Source organism: Phragmites australis, chromosome 18, assembly GCF_958298935.1.
Source record: "Phragmites australis chromosome 18, lpPhrAust1.1, whole genome shotgun sequence".
Lineage (NCBI taxonomy): Eukaryota > Viridiplantae > Streptophyta > Magnoliopsida > Poales > Poaceae > Phragmites > Phragmites australis.
The window spans coordinates 5,341,616-5,347,615 of NC_084938.1; positions in this window are offsets into that span (position 1 = coordinate 5,341,616).

Genomic DNA, 6,000 nt, shown 5'->3' on the forward strand with positions numbered 1-6,000 from the left:
CCAAAATTTGGCAAACCCTACCTCTAGTTCCACAACTCAAAAAGAGTACGTGGGATACAAGAGGAACACCCCTTTAGCAACACATATATATGTTGTTAGAAGCTCAAATAAGTGTTGGTAGGGTCTATACCAACTATGTAGTATGCGTTGCAATAGGTGGTGTTGCAAAGGTCCATTGAAACACATATATATGCGTTGGTAAGCGGTGTGAATAAGTGTTGCAAGTTAGCTACGGATATGTTCCACCAACGCTTATATGCATTGCTATCTAGCAATATGCTTTTCATTGTATATGCGGCAAGAAATTAGTATCGACCAATTACTTATTACTTTCATCTTTACATCCATCAACCACAAACGAAAGCAACAAGATCTTTGGAGATGTCAAGATACTAATTACTTTCATTAAATAAAGAATTCCATATAGAGAAGAAAACATGGCACATAATGTGATTGTATACAATGATTCAGTAAAATACAATGTTCCAGCCAAAAGTAAACACGAAATCTAAAATAATAAGCTTTTCCTGTGGGAAAATCCTGCACTTCATCCTTTTCATCTGAATATCCAGAGTATTATATATTTATCCTGCGTGTAAATATAGGATGCTTTGGTAAGTACATTTGAGGATATGCAATTTTTTCAAGAATAAAGTGTTAAGCACATCTCAAATGAAGGAACATCACAATCTGATGGTTTATTAATGACAGATCATTTGGCTATAGAATTTGACAGACCTGCAAACAAGAATAGGAAATAAACCATGTCACTTTGCTGGACAAATCTTCATTATTTAAAGACTACAATACAGAGCTAATCGATATCCAAATGACAATTATGCAGCTGGACATCAGTAGACTAGTTAGACTAGTGCAGCATCACATCAGTAGCAGAAAATAGTCAAGTTAGCTTACCATAAACTAAGTGCATTCTTCACTATGTTAATAAAAACGGATCATGTTTACATGAAGTGAAGCAATATAAGACAGGTATATGATAGGTGATGTGTTTTTTTTACCTAATCTAGCTGCAAACAGTCTTTGTCTCACTGAATCAGTTGAAATCGGTATGGTCCTTTTCACCAAATCCATCTATTCTTTGACATGCAGTATCAAGAGGAACAGCTATGCAAAGTACTGAAATTAGGAAGAGAACAGAGGATGTTTTACTTACTAATAAACATAATGAATAATCATTTAATTTAAAAGACACAGCAAAGTTGATTTCCGGAGCTGTGGGACGTACTTGCATAATCCATATCATTTAAACATACAGAAATACAATCTCTGCAGGCTCACATGCTCTGAACTAGTAGGTGAGACCCGAAAAGGCCGCCATGCGTGACTATTTGCAGTCTGTTCACCGGCCTGATTACATAGATGTACAGAACGCCAAATCAACAAATTGTGTACTAAACATTTTACAGAAATTTAGACAACTAGATGCAGATGCACTAGTGGCTCAGTACTGAGAGTTGACCAAAATTTGCACAGAATTTCGTATGTCTGTACCTTGTATTGGAGAGGATCCTGAGGGAGAGATCGTGGATGGTTAGACCAACGGGGAGGAAGCCAGAGCACAGGAAGGAAGGACCACAATCTACTTGCCGTCGGCATCATCGCCGATCTAAACAATGACCCTTCTGGCTGCAGCAACTACAAGAAGCCACCAATCTGCTTGATACATCGAGGCAAAGGGATCGGTAAATTTTCAGACTAGAGAATTGTACACAAATTAAAGAAAGATTTACCAACGGAAAAGAAAAGCTACTACCATATTCCCATCTGATAAAGGTGGTCAAAAAGAAATTAGTTCCCTGCTGCAATTTTCTGGAACCTTGCTGCAGCCTGCATGCACTAAGATCCATTCACCATCTATTATTCTAGTCTTAATGGCAATTGGGGGAACGAAGATTGCAGGAACAGCGGCGCCAGGGCTGGTGATAGAGAGATGGCAAAGATCGCTGCATGAGTAAGCTGTATTTCAATTGACAAAACCAGATCTAATCTCTCGGGCGAGAGATTGTGAAGATGCATCTAGCAGAAATTAGTAAATCTAATAAACCAAATTGAAATATGTTTTAGTTTATTTATGACGAGTGATTGATATTGGTATTTATTTGATTTCATAATCTTCGATTTTGTATGAGTTTACTTTGCTTGATTTAATTTGAATTGATTTGGGATTTTATTTGAGCATATTGATTATGGATTAACTGTAATTGGAGTAGAGATATGTGTTTGTTTATCTCATGATGTGTAGGTGATGGATACAACGTAGCGATCAACGGTGTGATGATCAGGGCTATGCGGAGATCAAGCAGGCCGGACGGAGTCAAGGGTGATCCTAGCTGAACACGTGGAGGTCAAGCAAAGTATGAAAGAAGGATGGAGACGACGTGTTGACAAAGTTAAGCGAAGAGGATATCAGTGTAAGTGACAAGACGGTCCGAGAGAGCGGGAGCGGAGAGACTTGCCGGTGGTCAGTCGTAAGACGGAGTACACGTGTCGATATCGGAGCGCTTGCTTAAGGTGTAAGCAGTGGAGAGTCACGCTTTGAGAAGCGTGCTAGGGTTCCGCGGTTTAGCCTCAAAACCGTGGGAGGACTAGAGGAGTACATGGAACTATCACAAAACTTACGTCGATGTGAAGCTATGTTGTGAAGGCGTCACAGCCGTCCGATGATCGAGAAGGAAATAGATCAAAATATACCTTTAGTGGTAGATATGAGTGTACTACAAGAAATGAATATTTTAGAAAAAAACTAGGAAACTTAATGGTCAAGTTTCCTAGGCTTATAAATAGAGGGGTAGGGCTATGGGAGGAGATGAACCATCCATTTTGAGCTCCTTATGCCATCCATATGAGAGTCTTGTTCTAGGGTTTTAGAGGAGAGCAAGAGAAGTGTTTAGCCTATGTATTAGGTGAGAGATTTTTGAGAAAAATCTTTATAATCTGTCTAAAATAGGTCTAACCTCTATGTTGGAGAACGGAAAGGCTACGTTAGCCTAAAACAAAAAGTTTCTACCGCAATCACCCAGGAAACAATGCTAAAGTAGGAGATCATATATCGTGACCACTGGACATACAGTGCAGCGGAAGAAGAGTTAGAGTATATCAATCCATCGTCGTGAGTGTCAAACTCCTTGAATAGCTTCTCGATCAGATCCGCAGCTAGCCCCGCGTAGGTGGTCACGCTCGACCAACTCCGAGCAGATGGTCGTGCTCCTCGACTAGCTCCCGATGAGGTCTATCGTGGCCTCGACCAGTTCTGAGTGGTTGTGTCATGCTATCCGATTAGATCCAAGTGGTCGTTGTGCTCCACAACCAAACGAGCAAGTCTGTCGACCAGTGCATCACGACCAGTGACCAGTCCTGAACACGTCGTGATCAACTCGCCGAGAAGATCAGCGCCACAATAGCAGCAACGCCTCTACGGTATCTACACGTATCTAGCAGAAACGCTGAGTGCTGATGTGCTAGCACCTCGCGTGCGGCTAGGGTTTTGGGAGATCATGTGGAAAGTTACGGCTAGGGTTTTCGAGTGGCTCAACCTCACCACGCTCCACCCCACGTCTCTCCTTATATAGAGCTCGCTAATGGGCTCCTACGTTGGAAGCCCTTTATGACTAATGCCTCATGGATCACAATCCAATCAAACCCATATATGAATCCAATTTGTATGTTTTGTTCCAACCCATTAAGTGTGTGACCCGTTAGGTTCATGTACAAACAGCTATGACTCAGAAACTCTTTCCAAACCGAAATCAATAGCAATCCCTAGTATGACATGTTTACTCCCGAGTATACACAAAAGATCATATCGACTGAACCTTGAGATACGCATGCATCGATCCCTTCGCCTCATGATATCAGTCAAGCTCAAGGCGAGATACATGCCACCCTTGTGATAGCTCGACCATTCACTTGATCAAGTAGTGGATTAATCATGATTAACTCTTTAATTATATTGGCATGACCATGCACTTTCTCAATCCAATTACCTCGAGGTTCCAAAGATATCTCTCCTGTTATCAAGGAGGGGCAAATTTCATCTTGATCACTCACACCTACGACATGTTTCATGACAAACCCGAAAACTACCTTTATGACTACCTAGTTATGGAATAACATTTGGCAGCCCCAAATCATGTCACTACACATTCTGGAAATTAATGACAATCTCAGATCTAAGGATCCTGCATGCACACCATTTGAGATAACAACTGATGGCACATCATAATAATAATCCCAATAGTATCTCAAGGTGGGTTTATCCAATATTATGTTCTCCAACATAAATATCCACATTATTGATCTGGTATCTCTATACCTATGATCTATGAAACATGATCATCAATCAATACATGTGTTGGTCTTATGTATCATTACAATGATATGCGACAAGAGATCAACTAAGAATAACATCATGATGGAGAATTGCATGGCTCTTGGTGTGACTGTTGGACATGTTTCAGCTTTAACATTTTGGCGTGTCTTATTTTTGGGGCAATTGACTATATGATACTTTTGGGTGAAGCCTAAGGGCATATGACTTCATCTAGCTTTTGGTATTGATAGGTGTTAATTTTTCACTGCGTAGTGTCTTTAATCTTTTGTTGTAAATTATTGTAAATGGTTGAATACTTAAGAACTTATAATATAATTTAATTACTCACTTTTTCTTAAGCTTTGTTGTGATGCTATTGAAGGTGATATGCCCTAGAGGCAATCATAGAGGTATTTACTTGCCAATCAAAGTAAACGATAGTCATTCTTGGAATAACACATTATTCAGAAGTACATGAACATATGCGCATGAAGTAGTTTGCACTACTCATTCCTGCCACCTACATTGGCGGGCCTGAAGTAGTAAAATATGAGCTCTTCCTCACCGGTAGAACCTAAAAGAGCAGTGCAAGTATGAAAGTACTCGCAAGACTCAATTCATAATGGGTACAAAATAATAACCTGACTCCAAAGAAAATGCATTGATGCATTAGTAAGGAATCAACCACATGATTAAGTAAATTTCATAAACGAAATACAACTTGACATACACATGTGAGCTTCTATACTTAACCAAAAGTATCTTTCTACCCTGTAACCAACAACTTGAACATAAATATAACTGGAATCATCTCATGTAATCAATAATCATTTCCAACCATCTCCAACACACCATTCCATATCATACATCCCCGAATTCGGAAACTCTACGACCGATATAAATGGACAGAAGCATGCTCATGACCGAGACCGTGACAATTCAATTTTTTTTACACCCTACAAGGGGTACTCCTTTACCTATAGGACTCAAGGACCATACAGCTCATGTGTCCACACAGACCCACGTAAGAGGGCACTTGTGTTAACATTTCCCAATAAGCTAAAACTGTTTGATCATACACCAATAGGTGCGGAGGTCATCCAGAACTACTTCCGGAACAAACTGAATACCCCTACAAGTCTATTATGCCCATGACACCATCAACTCGCATGCCAAAAGGACACAACTACAAAGATATTCGACTTATCATTTGCATATGCAACATGTAGTAAGTACGAAAAGTGTTAAAGCCAATTGCATCGACTGACGGTGCTTAAACGATGTAAGTGGTCTATAGCATCCGGGCTCCTCTCCTGAACTACACCGAGGAATTCCTCTGGTGCAAAAGATTCCCCTAGCACCATCCACATCTTGCCTCATTCCCACATCTCATACAACTCACATCATTGTCATTGTGTTTGTAAATAATAAGTAAACTCTAAGCTCGCGAACAATGGTTAAACCATTGCTCGTCTTCTACCGAGGACTTATGTATTGCTAAGCATTTCAAATAATTTGTAAGTTAGATATTAAAAATGTTATCAAGGCTATAAGGATATGGATAATCAACAAATTAAGGTTGAGGTAATACAATTAATCAACATAGGTTCTAGACTCACTACTCATACAAACATACATAAAGCGTAATTTATCAAGTTATACAATACAAG